This window comes from Syngnathus acus, chromosome 9, assembly GCF_901709675.1.
Source record: "Syngnathus acus chromosome 9, fSynAcu1.2, whole genome shotgun sequence".
Lineage (NCBI taxonomy): Eukaryota > Metazoa > Chordata > Actinopteri > Syngnathiformes > Syngnathidae > Syngnathus > Syngnathus acus.
In genome coordinates this window covers 18544296-18561370 of record NC_051094.1, presented here as the reverse complement: position 1 = coordinate 18561370, position 17075 = coordinate 18544296, and the positions used below count along the sequence as shown (strand labels likewise).

The 17075-nt window shown below is 44.0% G+C and overlaps 1 pseudogene; it reads right to left on the bottom strand.

The window, feature by feature from the left end:
- Window positions 1-6519: 6519 nt before the first annotated feature.
- Window positions 6520-9427, bottom strand: LOC119127482 (annotated as a pseudogene).
- Between the last annotated feature and the right edge of the window lie 7648 nt (window positions 9428-17075).

Sequence of the window (17075 nt, the reverse complement as noted above, 5' to 3'; positions counted from 1 at the left end):
TCAAGCAGCGCAAGAGAGACAGCGAGAGGGCATTGGCAGCAGCAGCAGCACTTGTCAATATTTCCCAGTCTGTCCCTTGTGAAAATGATCAACTACCCGCTGGTGAAGATGTGGTGCACGCTGAGATTCGAAAAGAAGGCATGGTGACTACTGCCACACAGACAGATATCACTGGGGAAGCAATGGATTCCCTCACTGCAGAGTGTAAAAATCTGCGTGCAGAACTTGATGAACTGAAGGACAGTTTGAAACGCTGTACATGGAATGAAGAATCTTTCAGACATTGGTCCTGGTTGTTGCCTTAAAATTCGAGGCCGTAATTCGCCCAGCTCTTTGTTGAAACCAAGTTGTTGATGTTGCTTGGCCCCTGGACTCTTCTTCAACCGCAGATATCTGAAAAACATTTGAATAAAAATTGTTTTCACTATGATTAGATTTGTAACAGGTTGGAGAACAATAAATTATTTATGATATATATATTAATTACTGAGTGCTGAATGTGAACATGTTTCACCCAATCCAGCCATGCAGGTACAGTGGCAGCACAGCATGATCTGACCATCTTTCGCTATTGCTACCCAAGGTCTGAGGGGAGGATCATTCATCCGTTGAGTGTTTTACCTGAAACAGATAATATGACATACCTTATATTATTATCAGTCCCTAATTTGGATATAATATACAAGGCTAGACCTCTTACTGTCCATTTATGCATATTTTACCTGGCATTTGGTAGGTTTTCTCATGAATCATTCATTTTTGAACAAGAGGCCTTTTGTAATAAAAAAAAGCTTAACAATGTGAGTTTTCATTAGAATCACTTCAGTAGTTTTTTCACAATCACACTGTTACTGCCACGTGCGTGCTTTTTCCTTACCTTGGTCATGAGAAGAAATCGATTCTTGTTTGGGATCTGCCATATCAGCCCATCATGCACAAAACCTGCTGTAAAATACTTGTAGGCATCCAGACTCTTGTATGCCTTAAGGTCCTTTCCAGTGTATGGAGATGGTGAATCGACGAGGTAATTATAAATATCTGGATATGAGAGTTCAGGCAGGTCGGCTGTTGCAAAATGCTCAGGCGATTTTAGCATGCTTCTCGGTGAAAGGTACGGATCCGTTGTGCCAACAAGGTTCAACTTCTCTCTGTAACGTTTCTTGGATTCTTCATCCAAATGCCCAACTTCGTTGGATAGCAAATCAGCCATAACTCGGATGAAATCGGTGAAAATGTAGCGCAGAAATAAAACAATCTATACAAACACGTAGGAACGAGCTGACGAGTTGACCGCCAAGATGGCGGCATAACACAAAATCACGTGATAAAACCACGTGACTGCAAAGCCTCTATAGCATGTGTTATTATTATCTGTGCACTCTAGTTCACTACTTACCTGTTTATTATGTTAAAAAAATTTCTTCTTTTAGCTGAATAAGAATTTACATCACTCATATTGTCCCATTGATTATTGTTTATTAAAAAAATCGCTTTTAACTTGTTACATCAAATGTGGGTGGTAGATGGGCAGGAAATGCTATAAATATGCATTCTATTACATTTGAGAGAATTTAATTTGGCGCAAATCATTTCAGAGATGAACTAAAATGATGGTCTTAATGGACTGTTGTCCACTTAATATCTCAGGCAAAGCTAAGACTAATGGATTGCTTTACATGCTGCAGCATCAGAGAATGGAAAGGAGATTGGGAGAGCTTAAATGCCTGAACCACCATCCATATAGATTCTAGAATAAATAAATAACTTTGATTTCAATATCTCAATGTGTCGGAGATGGACTTTTTTTTGCTCTGTTTCAGTCCATAAGATTGACTTTGTTGTTATTGTTATTGGTGTCTATTAATACAGGTTAGCTGGTCAATGAATTAGAATAATTTGCAAAGCACAGTTTAGAATTTGAATGCATTTCTTTATGCAGAAAGCAAGTCAGATAATTACCGCACCTGTCCTACTTGTTAGATTATTTACAGAACTTAACAACTTTCTGTTGCGAATTTTTCGCTTGACGATGGCCCAAAGGTTTTAATGACAATGAGGTCAGGCAAGTTGGCTAGCCAGGCCAAAACTTTAAACTGTTTTTCAGCGAACCACTCTTTGGTTGGCTTTGCCTCATGAGCGGAAAAATTCGTGATAGAAAGCTGACTACGCTGGACCAACTCAAGCAGAACATCGTGACTGCCTGAGAAGCTGTTAGTGTGGAAACCTGCAACAAACTGGTTAGAATGATGCCATGGATACTTCTGGCGAAAGGGGCAGCCACAATATACTGAGAAAGTGAATTTTCTAATTATCATAAAAATGTGTCAAATTCAGTGATACAGTTTCTCCGTTATTCTAATTCAATGAAACAACTGTGTCACAGTTAAATGGCCCGAATGGGGCTTTTGGAAAGCTCAGCTGATAGCAGGTGGCGAGTTCTGTGAAATACTCCAAAGAGGTTGTTTTGCTTTCTGCACAAAAATGCATTAAACAGTATAAAAAACTATGATCTTTCAAATTATTCAAATTTATTATCCAGCACTTATATATTACTACTGCTGTATATTAATTTGTGTTTTGATTTACTGTTTTCACTGTCTGTGGTTATACCATTGTATGTAGTGCTTTGTTACAGCTATAGCTGTACGCTACATGAATAAATGAATGTTTTGTATGTATTGTAATTTATTGTTTTTGTTTATTTGACAGGGACAATGTACATCAATGAACATTTCTATAGATGCACCAGAATTAGTGAACAGCTATTTTTTTATCTGTAGTCTTGCCCAAGGAGATGATGACACATGACTTAGACAGAGCTGGGTTAGAACTAGGGGTGTAACGATTCATCGATACACATCGATGAATCGATATAATGCTCTACGATTTATTGGCATCGATACTAAACGTAAACATCGATTTATATCGCCGTGTTTGACCTCGGACATTAGACGCGACTTTATTTTGAAATCCAGTTCATTGTTGCTTGCTTCCTCTTTCCGGGAGCAGTACGCGGCGTGTTGTGTTGTGAGCAGAGCAGGCACGTGAAAGGGGAGCCGACAACTACGCAGCTCCTGGGCTGGTGCTATGGCTAGTGTCCAAGAAGACGAGGAAATTCACTCCCCTTTGGGCTTCAAGTCATTCGTTTGGAAGGACTTTGGATTCCAAAGAAAATATAATAGTAGAATAGTTCAGTAATGCACTTTAAAGTTAATGGTATTACAAAAGAAAGAATATTCATTTTTCTTTACTTATATGAGAAAAAATATAGGAATTTGATAAAGTTCAGTGTTAAAATAAGCACTTTGTATACTACAATACTCTTGTAATTTCCTAAATAAAGAGTTTGCAGTACCTTGTTGATTTTGCGTATGAATTGTTATAAATCAGGATATTTTTCTATATTTTTTATTTAAAATAAAAAATAAAAAATATCGATCGTGGAGCACTATATCGTGATGTATCGTGAATGAATCACAGGAGGCTTTAAGATATCGGCAAATATCGTATCGTAGTTCTTTGTATCGATATGATATCGTATCGTGACAAAACCCGCGATTTACACCCCTAGTTAGAACCATCGACTCTCCAGTTTCTAAACTCCCCGCTGTACTGCCTGAGCCACGGCTGCCTGTGGTATCATGACACTGCAATGCACTTGCAGTAGGACTATATGGTGTTTTATTTTAAGATTCTCTGAAACTGATATATAAGTACATTTTGGGAGGGAAATGCATTGTACTGTATATGTGAAGATTGATATGACTGTGTTTTTGTTTTTGGGGGTTTTCACACCAAAAGAGATAATTTTATATTTTCGTTTTGACACCACCTGATGAAGGGAGGACTTGGGCACAGAGATGGATTGGCCGTCAAGGCAACAATTTATTAAATAAAGCAAACAAAACATCAAACTGAGGGGAAAAAAAACAGGGGCTGCAAAAGTTCAAACAAAAGGTGCTCCAAAAGGGCGAGGCGAGGCTTGGTAAGGCATGAGGGGAATCGGGATTTCAAAATTAAACAGGAAATACCTGGAAAAGACAAAACCTCAGACAAGAGAACCTCACCACGGTGTGACACATCTGTGGATTTTGCTTCAAAAGTATTAAATTGTCTTCTTTTTTCCCACCAAGCCTTGTAAGACTGACTCTGTGTCAGCCAATAAGCTCCCTGGTGCAACTCGTGCCTTGTCAAGGTGTCTCGACAGTCTTTTTGTATTTTTCTTCTCTTTTGTATTGTATATACTTTAAGGCAAATAATAAGTATAATTTTGATATCTAATGTGTGTAAGTGGTATATTTAAAAGGTTAAATTAATTGCTGATAATGAACAGCTGTATATCTACTGTATATGTAAATGGTTGTTTTAAGTCAAATCAATTTTTTTTGTACAGCCCTTAATCACAGAAAGTCTCTCAGGCAGAGGTGTCAAACTCATTTTTGTCGCGGGCCGCACCGTAGTCACATGTCCTTCAGAGGGCCATTATGACTGTTAACACGTTCAATTGCCCGTAGGTGTCACGGATCGGAATGGAGCAGGGCGACCAAATGCAGCTTGGACCAGGGTTTATTGAAGGAAAAGGTAATTGGAAGGGAGGATGAGGGGAGCAAGACCAACAGAACTGAAACTAACATAATTTCCTAGCAAAACAACGGGACCGACCGACAGGGTTGGTTGACAGACAGAACAGAAAAACAGGAACCAAGAAACAAGAACGATATCAACGATCTTGACAGGGGAGTGAGGGGCAGACAGGACTTAAATACAAGACAGGTAACAAGAGGCAGGTGACTGTGATTACATTGATTGAGGTAACACAGGAGGGGAGGGGCGACGCAAACAGAAATCATGGTAACTGTTAGTTTACGGATTCTAGTTATTGATCTGACTCCAAATTGCGATCAACACTTAACACATGAGTTGCTATGTCCCTAATCCACACACTGGCGCACCTAACAATTTTGCGAGTTCGTTCTGTCAAAGAGAAGACCAGTTGACCAATCAGACCGAATTTACCAATTGTTTATTCCTGACAAAGCAAGATAATACAGGTGCCTGGGTCCCAGGTCCCTCACACCAAAGCTCGTGTGTTTTTGTCACCATCAAGAGACAACACATTCATCCGGGTTGCCCAGTTATATAGAAACACAATATGAATATTCAAACATGTAAAACATTGTGTGATGATTGGTCGATGGCCGTCTCCTCCCCACTGGGTGTTATCGCTGAGTGCAGCTGTCTGGCGGTTGGGTTTTTCCCGCGAAGCCCGACCACAAGGACAGGATGTTATTCTCGTTTCTCACCGACCTTGAGATGTTCTCGCCAGTTGCACGTCCTCCCTGTTCCCGCCTGGCAGATGATACATCCTGTTGCACAACACTTCGAAGAAAACAACTTCGTGCAGTTGCCTGCACATTTGCTTACCACTCATCATGTGATTATATAAGTACAGCCACTACTGGAGATTATGTTGATGTGATTATATATAAGTCTAACGCAGCCTCAATAAAATATGTTTGCAAACTGCCGAAAGCACATTTCCCTTTATTCCCTCTCATGACCTCATTTATGAGGTCATCACCCGTTACTCTAGCAAGCAGCGACCAGCACGCTGTCGGTCCTTTCTTCCCCCGGCGGCTCATGATCTAATACATGGAATACAACAACAGCCGCATAAAATCATTATTGCAGTAAAAATAGCCACAGCAACAAGCACAGACATGATGAGGCCTTTCCAGCTTCCGAACGTTTTCATCCAATCAGACCAAATATCGGTGCGTACACCTGAATAATCTTTCATCTTTTTGTTCAGTGTCCTTAGTCCTTCCAACGTCCTGGTCAATCGGCCCCCTGGTGCCGTGTTGTTTGGGATGAAAGTACAACATGCATCACCAAACATTCCACACACACCATGCTCCTTAGCCAATAACATGTCCAACGCAATTCTGTTTTGGAACGCCATCAACGACGTTGCAGCCAATTGTTCATGAACTGCTGCAAATGATTCAGCTGTATAGTTACCCAGTCGTTGGACATTGTAATGAACGTAATTAATACAGTCTACATTTTTATTGGGGGTGATCCATAGGAGGATACTCTCGAATCCCGAGGACACTTGATTAACGAGTTTATACTTATCTGGGACACCCCTAGGCACACCGATGGCGTCTATATATGTTGGGTCGTTTTCGCTCAGCCATGGTGACGGCCGTGCCTGTCGCAACAGCCCCGTCAACGGGAGCTCCGTGTTCCAGTTGATGCTCTGGAAATCAACAGGGACAACTAACACAGGCATAATCAGTGAGACAAGCGCACACACCCCCGAGGCGCTTGCCGGGAGGCGGTCGTACAATTTGTTATCACCACACCACAACCACAGCCTATGATTAGCACTCCTACTAAAATTAATTCTGAAAACCCTTTCGGGCCCTCCTCTTTCTTCCTCCGTTCTGCTACTCCTACTCCTCCTAACCCCCCCCCTCTTGGCCGGGTCCGTGACACGGCCAAACAGGGACACCTTCATCCTGACGGAACAAACTCTGGGGCCGGACGGAGTTGCGAGTAGTGATACCACCTGCGTCCTTTGAAGTCGAGCTGGGCCGCGTGAGACGTCCTGGCCAAGACACGAAAGGGGCCCTTCCACCGGGGGTCCGTCCACTTCCTGGAGATGACTCGGACGTACACGTACGGCGTGAGCTGTTTCTCCACTGACACGCCTTCCTCCGCCGCAGCTGATTTCTCCCCAATCTGTGTAGAAACACTGGATACCAAAGCAGACAAATAGGACCAGTATGCTGTGTGAGACAAATTTGGTACCGGAACATCCTCCGGTGGGACGAGCGTCGTTGCCGGCATTAGACGACCTGTCATCAATTCAAACGGTGCGAATCCAGTGTGCTTGTTAACGGATTACCCTGGCTCTGAGGATGGTACACACAACCAAATCGATGCTTCAACCCCAAAATTGATTCCACCTTGGCCAAGGCTTTGTTGTTAAAGTGTGTGCCATTGTCAAATCGGATCAGGGCCGGGAAACCATGGGTGGGGATGTAATGGGTGATCAAAGCCTTGATCACAGCAGCAGAATCTTCCTTCGAGCACGGATATGCCTCCGGCCAGCCCGAGTAAGCGTCAACCAACACAAGCAAAAAGCGTTTTCCATTCACTCTTGTATTCATGTCGGTGAAATCAATGACCACCTCTGCCCCCGGCCACGGGGCCGGTTGAAACAGGCTTCAGCGTAGGGCGTGCATTGAACGTCTGGCAAGACTCACAATCCGCAACGAATTTCCAGACCACGTCTGAGAGTCTGGGATGCCACCAACTTCGGAGATGGATCATCATGGCATGGGGACCCACATGGGAAGGTGTGTGTGCCTGTGACAGGACCTCCGCCATCAGCCTTCCTTCCGGAAGAGCGGGCTGTCCTTTGGGTCCTACCCACAAGCCCACAAGATCGTTTGACAGCCTTTGCTGCCAGCCAGACAGATTTTTGTTCCGGGGACGTGGCGTCCTGGGCGGCACACAGATCGGCATGTGAGAGTGACAGAGGCAAACGGGAGTCGGGGTGTTCCCCGTCCACAATTACTGGACCGCGGGACACCATCATGTCCGCTGCCCCGCCGTACCCGGCCGTCTGTTTGGCCAATTCATCAGCCGCTTGGTTTCCCCTGGCCACTAAGGTGTCAGCTTTGGAGTGACCAGGCACTTTGACAACGGCCACCTCGCTCGGGTACTTCAACGCCTCGAACAACTGCAACATCAAGTCCTTGTGTGCAATCTCCGAGCCTCTGGCCGTTGTGAACCCATTCTGTAGCCACCCTACCAGATCGATTAAGGCCGCCGACACCGCATAAGCGGAGTCTGAATAGATGGTGACGGCTTCCCCCTTACACTGTCGTAAGGCTAACACCAAGGCAAAGACTTCTGCCGCCTGGGCCGATGGGCGGGTGGTGAGCTTCATCACTCTAAGAGGCTGGAAGGAACCATCCCTCCACTCGACCGCAGCCGCGGCCGCATGGAGGAAGCCCTTTTTGTCTCTCCAACAGCAGCCATCTGTGAACACCACTCGACCGTGCCCGAGCGGAGTGGAATAGAGGTCAGGTCGGACTTTCGCCACTTTCTGGACCTTTGATGCACACTCATGGGGACCCACCATCAATTGATCGGCCATGTTCACTCCGGAATGGACATAGTTGACATTTGGAGCAGTAAATATTTTCAACAACCGTGTTTGTCGCAGCGGAGTCAACGTGAATGACGCTGATGCGACAAATGAGGACACCGCATGATCAGTTAACACATAGACTGGATGTCCCATGACCGTGTGGGTTGTTTTGAGTAAGATCTTTGCCAGGCCAGCAGCATATTTGGAACAATCGGGTTGTCTTTGCTCAATGTTGTCCAAGGGGACGCTGCAATACATCAGCACTGCACATCCATGCTGAATTTTCTGGTACAGAGCTCCATTCACAACTTTTCCTGAAATGGAGACATCTAAATGGAAGGGCAGGGTGTAGTCAGGAGTGGCCAAAGTCGCAGCAGAGGCCAGCTCCTGCACCAGTGACACGAAGACCTCGGCAGCCTCCGGTGTCCAGACCAGGCAAGCCTTGAGGTTCCTGGCCCCCTGTTCGCGGATCAGGGCTCGGAGGACACCGGTTTTGTCGGCAAAGCAGGGGATGTAGTGTCTGCTATAGCCGCACAACCCCAGGAATTATAGCATCTCCTGGACAGTGGCGGGCCGTGGATGCCGGAGAATGGAGTTTCTATGCTCGGGCGACATGGCGAGGCCACTAGGGGTCAGCACTCGACCCAGAAAAGTGACTTGTTGGCGACAGCATTGCAATTTCTTCCTTGAACCCTTTCTCCCCTAACCACAACAACACTTTCTTTGCTCCCGCAAGACTTGCCTGCTCGTCTTTTGCTGCAATCAACAAATCATCGACATACTGCAACAGCCGTCCGGCATTTGGCATGGTTCGAGGAGTTCCTTGAGGACCTGATTGAACAATCCTGGCGAGTTTTTGAATCCCTGCGGCATGCGAGTGTATTGCAGTTTCATCCCATTGTAGGTGAATGCGAACACGTGCCGCACTGAGGGGGAAAGCGGGAGGCAGAAGAAGGCATTGGCAAAGTCAATCACGGTTAACCACTGGTAGGCAGGGTTCAATGACGCTAGGATCCGGTGCGGGTCCGGCACAGGAAGAACAGGAGTGATAGTGACATCATTCACTGGTCTCAGATCATGTGCCATGCGCCATGTTTTCCCATCTGCTTTCCGGACTGGCCTCAACGGGGTGTTCCATGCGGAACACGACACTTCCAACACCCCTGCGTCCCAGAGGCCGCGCAGAGTGTCTTCCATGCCTTGGTCCGCCTCTTTCGGCCAACGATATTGAGGCCGTTTGATAGGCTGCGTCTCATCCATTCCCTCTTTGCCAATTAAAATGCATGATGAAGTTAAATCCCACATGTGCCCTTCAATTTCTTCGAACAAATCCCGATATACATCATCACCTTTTCGGTCATAATATAGAGTGCAATGCAAAGGATCAACAGGTGGGTGGTATGGCGCCAGTGAGCAGATCCAGGGCTTCCACAGCAGGTAGGTCGAGAACACACCGCCACCAGCAGGGGTCTCTGGCTCCAGCCTGGCCCAATAAATGGTTGCAGTTTCTGCTTCTGCCGGTAGGGGCGCCATCAGCCACTGGCCATGTTGTTGTAGCTGCTGTGAGCACGGGATGCTGACGCCATCTGGAAATTGAATAATGACCCCCTCTGGCCCACACAGGATTCTGGCTTCAACGGCTGACAGCAAATCCCTCCCCATCAAATTGATCGGAGTGTCTGTGGAATGGATGTATTTGTGCTACAGTCTACACCCCGTCCGGGTGATCACCGTCTCAAGTGGCTTGGTAAAAGGCAGAGTTCGTGGTTGTCCCGAGAAGCCGACGAAGGTTGTTGTTGTCTTTGACAGTGAGGATACAGGTAGGACAGTGTTTATGGATGAATAAGTTGCTCCCGTGTCCACCAGCATCTGCACAGGTTTTCCCTCCACTGTCACATGAAGCATTGGCTCCGCCGGGCCACTGCTTCCCTGGCTCCCCGGGCGGCCCTATTCAAATTGTCCACTCCAGAGATCATCATGTTGGTAGTACTGACCTCCGTGTGTTTGTGGTTGTTGCCAGGGCCGTCCACCAGACGGAGCTGTTCCTGCCTGTTGCATCGGCGCCCCGGGATGGTGTGGCGGGCCTCCGGCTGTGTGGGCGGCTCCGCGCGGCCGATACTGTGGGCATCCTCTTGCCCGGTGATCGGTTTCGCCGCAGATGAAGCATGCGTTGGGCGAATAGGGTTTGTATGTCGCCCTCCCCAGGTAGGCGGGTGCACTCCCTGCCCGGCCTCTGTATCCGCCCCGGAACTGGCCCCTTCCGCGCCCCACCACCTGAGGAGCCTGTGTCATTTGCATTTCCTTTTTCTGTGATTTCGACTGTTTAGCTTCACCATGTATCTTTGCCAATTGTAATTTCAACAACTGTTTGGATAATGCATCTGTCTCGTTCTCAACTTTAGCTTGTGACTCAGTGAACGCTCTGCAGTGATGCAAGATGACGTTTAAATCGTGCTTCGGCACAAACCAGAATGTCAGGGTCTGACATTAGCTGCTTCTTCACATCTGGCGAAAGCCCATCCACCAGCGCCGTCCGGAAGAGCACCTCGGGCGAGAGAGCCGGATGGCGACCTGTGGTTTCAATCCAACTCTCCACACGTTACAAAATGTTGTGCTGGTGACATTTTCGCATCATAAGGGAACATAGTGGGGGCCAAATCGGTGGGTTGTGGGAAAGTCGGTTTAATGTTTTCAAACAGGGGCGCTGCTACTTGTGGCAAGGGCACCTCCCTCCCCAGTCTCGCTGTGCCTGCTGCTTCCTCAATCGCCTGCACTTGCACTAGGGAGCATGCTGTCAGGTCTAAGTACCATAAGACAACTGAGTGTGATGAGGGTCTGTTCATGCTAATTTTATTCATGCACGAAGCGCTAAATTACATTAAACTAGCGAGCGACACGTATAGCTCCAGAGTAGACGGGACCACGAAATAAAGAAAAAGGGTGACGCAACACAATGTCATCAACATCGACTGCCTTTAGCTTAAAAGCGGCTTCATATGCATTTCTTTTGTCCCCCATAATGACGGTTTGTGTATAAAAGCTTCCTTTCAGTAATGTCCGTCTTGACAAACTAGCACGTCTTCTTCGGCGCATTATCTCTTCTTCGTCTGTCTCGCTCTTGCTTCCTGCTAGAGCGCCCCCTGCTCCCTGGAGGCCGTAAAAATCCATAAATACGCCGCGCCGCCATTTAAGCTCTATTTCCCTCTTTGACAGCCAAATCGATTGCTTTTAACTTAAAAGCTGCATCAAATGCATTTCTTCGTGTGTTTTCCATGATGAGGGTGTGTGCGTGATGCGCGGAATGTTCAAAACACAAACTAGCACGTCTTTTTCGGGGCATTATCTCTTCTTCGTCTGTCTCGCCCTTGCTTCCTGCTAGAGCGCCCCCTGGAGGCCGTAAAAATCCATAAATACGCCGCGCCGCCATTTAAGCCTCGGGGTTCAAAGTAACCTTCTGAATAAAATGCATTAAAAGTTCACGTTCATTACAACTTGTTTTTGGTGAGCAAAATGTCAGAAGAATTGAATTTAAATGCTGATTGATTGGGTTTTAATACAATGCAGATGGTCCAAACAGCGCCACTGCTTTGTGTAATCTCTGAGTCACATGGCAGAGTAAGAGAAAGGGTTTAGAGCCCTTTGACGCAGGTCACCTCGCGTGCATTCCTACTAAAGCTCATAATAGTCACAAGCAACACAGCCAGAATAAGCAGCAGCCATAGTAGTGTTTCAAAATAGTATTTTTGTTGTTGTTTTTTTCTTCAAGATACCGCAGTGTATAAAAGTGATCAAGCCATCACAAAAATCACGAAAAAAATCCTTATATAAGCCGCACCTGACTATAAGACGCAGGGTTCAAAATTTTGGAAAAAAGTCGCGGCTTATAGTCCGGAATTTACGGTACTTGTAATATTTATGTACAGTTTGACCAGGTCTAAACATTTTGTCCATGATCTTCCAGTTTCTTCCATGCACTTCTTCACACTTTATACTAATCCTGCACTTCGGCGATGGTATGCACAATGATTTTTAAGTCTTTATGGAACATTGTGCTTATTCTCCCCATTACTTGATTTACAAAGTTTATCATTATAATGAGAATTTATCTCCGAAATCCCATAACTCCGTATTTCTTTACATAACGTTTTTGCCACTGTTAAGGCATTCAGTGTTTTTGTTGAAACCAATTCAAACCATTTTGAGAATGCATCTATTATGACCAGGCAGTATAACCCTGTGGATTGTGTTTAGCGCATGTTAAACAAGCTCTCCAAAAAAAAAAATTGTTTTGGAAATGTTTTGAATATGAATCAAATCCGTATGTTGTATAAAGCTGACTGACCTGCCCCACTATCCCTCCTCTTGAGCCATGTGACACGCACCATGGTTCAATATTGCTGCCCATTTGTATAGGTTCTTTGGTAGGATAGGTCTGTCTTCTGGTCATTTATAGATGCCATTCTCTACTCTTGCCCCTCGTTTTGTCCATAATTGAATTTCAGTCTATGGACTTTGTTGCTGCACAATGTCAGTGATTTAATCTGCTTCTTGTGCGTGTACAATTTGAAGTGTCTTTTGCGCTGCAGCTTTGCGGTTCTGTCTGCAAGCTTGTTACCTCTTGACACCTTATCAGTCTTGTGTGTGTGCACTGCACACTTGCATATAGCTACTTTTTGTGGCAATTGGACTGCTTCCACAACTAGCTGAGCAAGTAAATGGATGGCCTCCCCGAATGGGAAGCGACTCAGGTAGCAAATGATTAGACATTTTCACTTTCTTGTAATTTCTTTAGTTACTTTTCAATCATTTTCTCATCGTTTGTCACAAGAATTTTAGAAATTTGAATAAAAATCAAAATGTATGTTTTATTTTACTCAATTGTATGATTTACACTACCGTTCAAAAGTTTGGGGTCACAAAATTGTTTGGGTGACCCCAAACTTTTGAACGGTAGTGTATATATTTATTTAGATAATTATTTATAGATTATATATATAATCTTCTGTGTAAAAAATCTTATAATATATATGTATACTTATATTCATAGATTATATATAATCTTATACAAATATAAGATATAATTTATAATATTTAATTCATAATATTTTATTATAATATTATTTACACTACCGTTCAAAAGTTTGGGGTCACCCAAACAATTTTGTGACCCCAAACTTTTGAACGGTAGTGCAGAGCAGTGATCCCCAACCTTTTTTGCGCCACGGACCGGTTACGTGTCAGAAATATTTTCGCGGACCGGCCTTTATATAAATAAATAATAGATTTATATAACTAAATAATACATTTATATAAATAAATAATACATTTATAACAAATATATGAATACGATGAAATAAAATGATACGACTGGCATAAAAACAAGTATAAACGACATTAAAATAAAACTCACCATTACATTGAATTAGTGGGAGCACTGAGCTTGTTTCTCAGAAACGAGCCGGTCCCATCTAGGCGTAATCGGAGACAATGACACCCGAAGTGGTTAAGGTTTGTCTTTTAATGCAGGATGCTTGGTCTCCATGTGCCGAAGCAGTTTTGAGGGCTTCATTGCCTCGTTAGCTAGCCTGTCGCCACATATTATGCAGAGTGGGCTTGGCGCGTCATAGTCTTTTAAATGCAGCTTTCCTTTTCTTAGAAGTCGTAGCCTCTTCTTCCGTCTCCTCATTGGGCTTTTTTCCCTTTCCGAAGAAGCTTTCCAAACATCTCTGTTTCTTGCTCATTTTTGCTTGCTTCGCGGGTTCAACTGAGGTGACATGTCACGTGACCGAGACAAGCGTCTTGACCTGAACCGACAGATGTAATTGGGAGAGAATCGCCAATTTTTTTATATTTTTCAAAATAAATACTTACTCATTTTTGCTAGCTTTGCGGGTTCAACTGAGGTGACATGTCACGTGACCGGGACGAGCGTCTTGACCTGAATTAATTGATCGTCGATTAAAACAATTTTTTTTTTTTTTCTGTGTGGCTTGGCGGCCCGGTACAAAGTGACCCACGGACCGGTACCGGTCCGCGGCCCGGTGGTTGGGGACCACTGATTTAGAGAATCCATATGTAGTAAAGTGTTGTATTACTACATATGATTTCATCATCATTTAATTTGACATACCTTTTTAAAATGCTTCTCAGTGTCCCAGTGCACACGTTCTGCGTGTGTAACTGGTTGTCTCAACTCGTGTTCCTCATCCTAATTTTTCCTTTCTCAAGGTGACAAACCAATCCACTAATCGAGAAAGAAAAATAAATAAATAAAAATCAACAAAATAACTGCCAGTAAATTAATTTAATAGTTAATAGTTGTTGTTTCTTAACTTTAACTACCGTAATTTTCGGACTATAAGTCGCGGTTTTTTTTCATAGTTTGGGTGGGGGGGCGACTTATACTCAGGAGCGACTTATATACATATATATGGTTGTTAACCAACTCAGTGGCCTAGTGGTAGAGTGTCCGCCCTGAGACTGGAAGGTTGTGGGTTCAAACCCTGGCCGGGTCATACCAAAGACTATAAAAATGGGACCCATTACCTCCCTGCTTGGCACTCAGCATTAAGGGTTGGAATTAGGGGGTTAGATCACCAAATGATTCCCGAGCGCGGCACCGCTGCTGCTCACTGCTCCCCTCTCCCCCAGGGGATGGATCAAAATCACACGGGGATGGGTTAAATGCAGAGGACAAATTTCACCACACCCAGATGTGTGTGTGACGATCATTGGGACTTTAACTTTAACTTTTTTTTTTTTTTTTCTTTTTTTTGGGCATTTTATGGCTGGTGCGACTTATACTCCGGTGCGACTTATAGTCCGAAAATTACGGTAACTAAATCGCTCTCTTATTCTCAAATGTAAAAACTTGTACAGTCTTGACACAACCAATTGACTGTTTCATCTAAATTTAGCTTTGAAATGTCGTTATTTCATAATTTTGCTCCATCCAATTCCAGAAAGCAAGTTCTTTCCATCTCTCAAATTTTGTTTCATCAGGGCTAGGCATTAATGCAGTGTGGACCAGTTTCTGCCCACAAAAAATTGCTTGCCTTTCTTCTCTTCTTATTTTTTCAAAATTGCTTTTGTTTTGCGGTGCAAATCAATTATTTTGTGCACCTACATTAGCCAATTTCATCCTTTTAACACATAACACTGACAGCACACAGACAACACAAAAACTTACAACAGAGACACAGCTCACAAACAATACCAACAAACAACGCTGCGCAAACGTCATCCTCTATTTTGGCGTTTTGATTATACCTCTTTCTTTTTTTTTTATCTCATCAGTGCCTTTTATCCTTCATGCAAATGTTGTCACATCTTCCTTAAGCATCACTCTGCTTCAAACATTCTCTGAGAAACTCACACTGTCCCTGGCCCGCCCACAGCCATAGCACCCCCACGCGCGAGTGCAGGCACGCTCATCAGTCTCACCCTCTCAAAGGGCAGGCGAACTTTGCTGTTGCGCCCTTCGTCATGTTCACATTCGACATCTTTCAATGTCTTCTACACAACATTTGTTGTCTCTTATTCTCATCCTATCAAGCCACCGTTCTCGTAACTTTCTGCCACACACGCCTTATTTTCTCTATTGCACACACCTTGCTCATCTTAGTTTCTCTAACCAACTTAAACACATCATCGTCTACTTCTCAATTTCCATATTATCGCTCAACAGCCTCCTGAACATTCTTCATGACTGATTTCTTTCATAGAACACACATCTCACTCACACTCATATACACACCCATTCATGAGGATCCTCTGCGCGCACACGCACACACACACCAGCACAAAAGGATGACGCACAACATATAAGACCACATAGATCCCACTAAGAACACACCTTTTTGTTCGTCTTACTTTTCTGATTTATTCTCTATTTCACTTTTAGAAGCTATTTGTAATTCTTTTCCATTTATTTAGCAAATTTTAACTTCAGTATGCACACATAATTTGATCTCTGGCTCTTTTTTGTCTCATGCAAATATCTCCTGTATATTTAGGCTAATTTCCATTTCATCTTGGCAGTCAGGTTCCCACTTTGTTACATGAGAATCTGATTTATTTTGATCTTGTACTCGTCATAATTGTTTTTGTTTATCTGGACAATTGTGTGCCAAGTGGCCCTTTTCGCCGCAATTCCAACATTCTCGTTCACTATAAGGTACAAATCCTCTCCCGTGGCCTTTGGAGCCTCCTCTATTTGATCCTCCTCGTCGTCCTCTTTTGCTTTTCCATCCTCTGCCTGTATTTTGGTAAAAAGTGTCACTATCCTGATCTATCAAAAAAGTGTCTTTTGTTGCCTTCACTTGTTTTTGTTTGTCTTTGACTACTTTTTCGGCATGGAGGGCGTCATTTATGTATTCCTTCAAAGTTCCAGTGTTCCTTCCGATATAATTTTTGGTCACCCTAATTTGTATTGCTGGCTTGGACCCTACGTGGATGGCATTTTGCAATTGCTGTTGATAAGCACCTTGGGGTGCATTATCTTCTACCAGTCCACTGTGTAATTTAAATACTTCTGTCATGCGCACTCGATATTCATCAAAGGTTTCATTATCATTTTGCTTTGTTCTCCCTATCTCTGTATAGTTTGCTCTCATTCTATATCTGTTGCGTACCTGGTTAATCAGCCCTTCCCCCTTTCTTATCTCCTCTATTGTCCATGTTCTGTTGACCATTACCACCCTGGGGTGAATATGTTCATTACCTGGATCATAATTTGGGTTGGCCACTTGTATCATTGGATACAATGGTATGTTTTGAGTTAATTCAGAATCTTCAACACTAGTTTCTTCAACTAATGGGGCTGAAGGCATAGCTTTGTTTTTAGGCGACAATGGATAATCTGCTCCCATTTTCTTTGACCAATTCATTTCTAGTGGGCTTTTCTGCC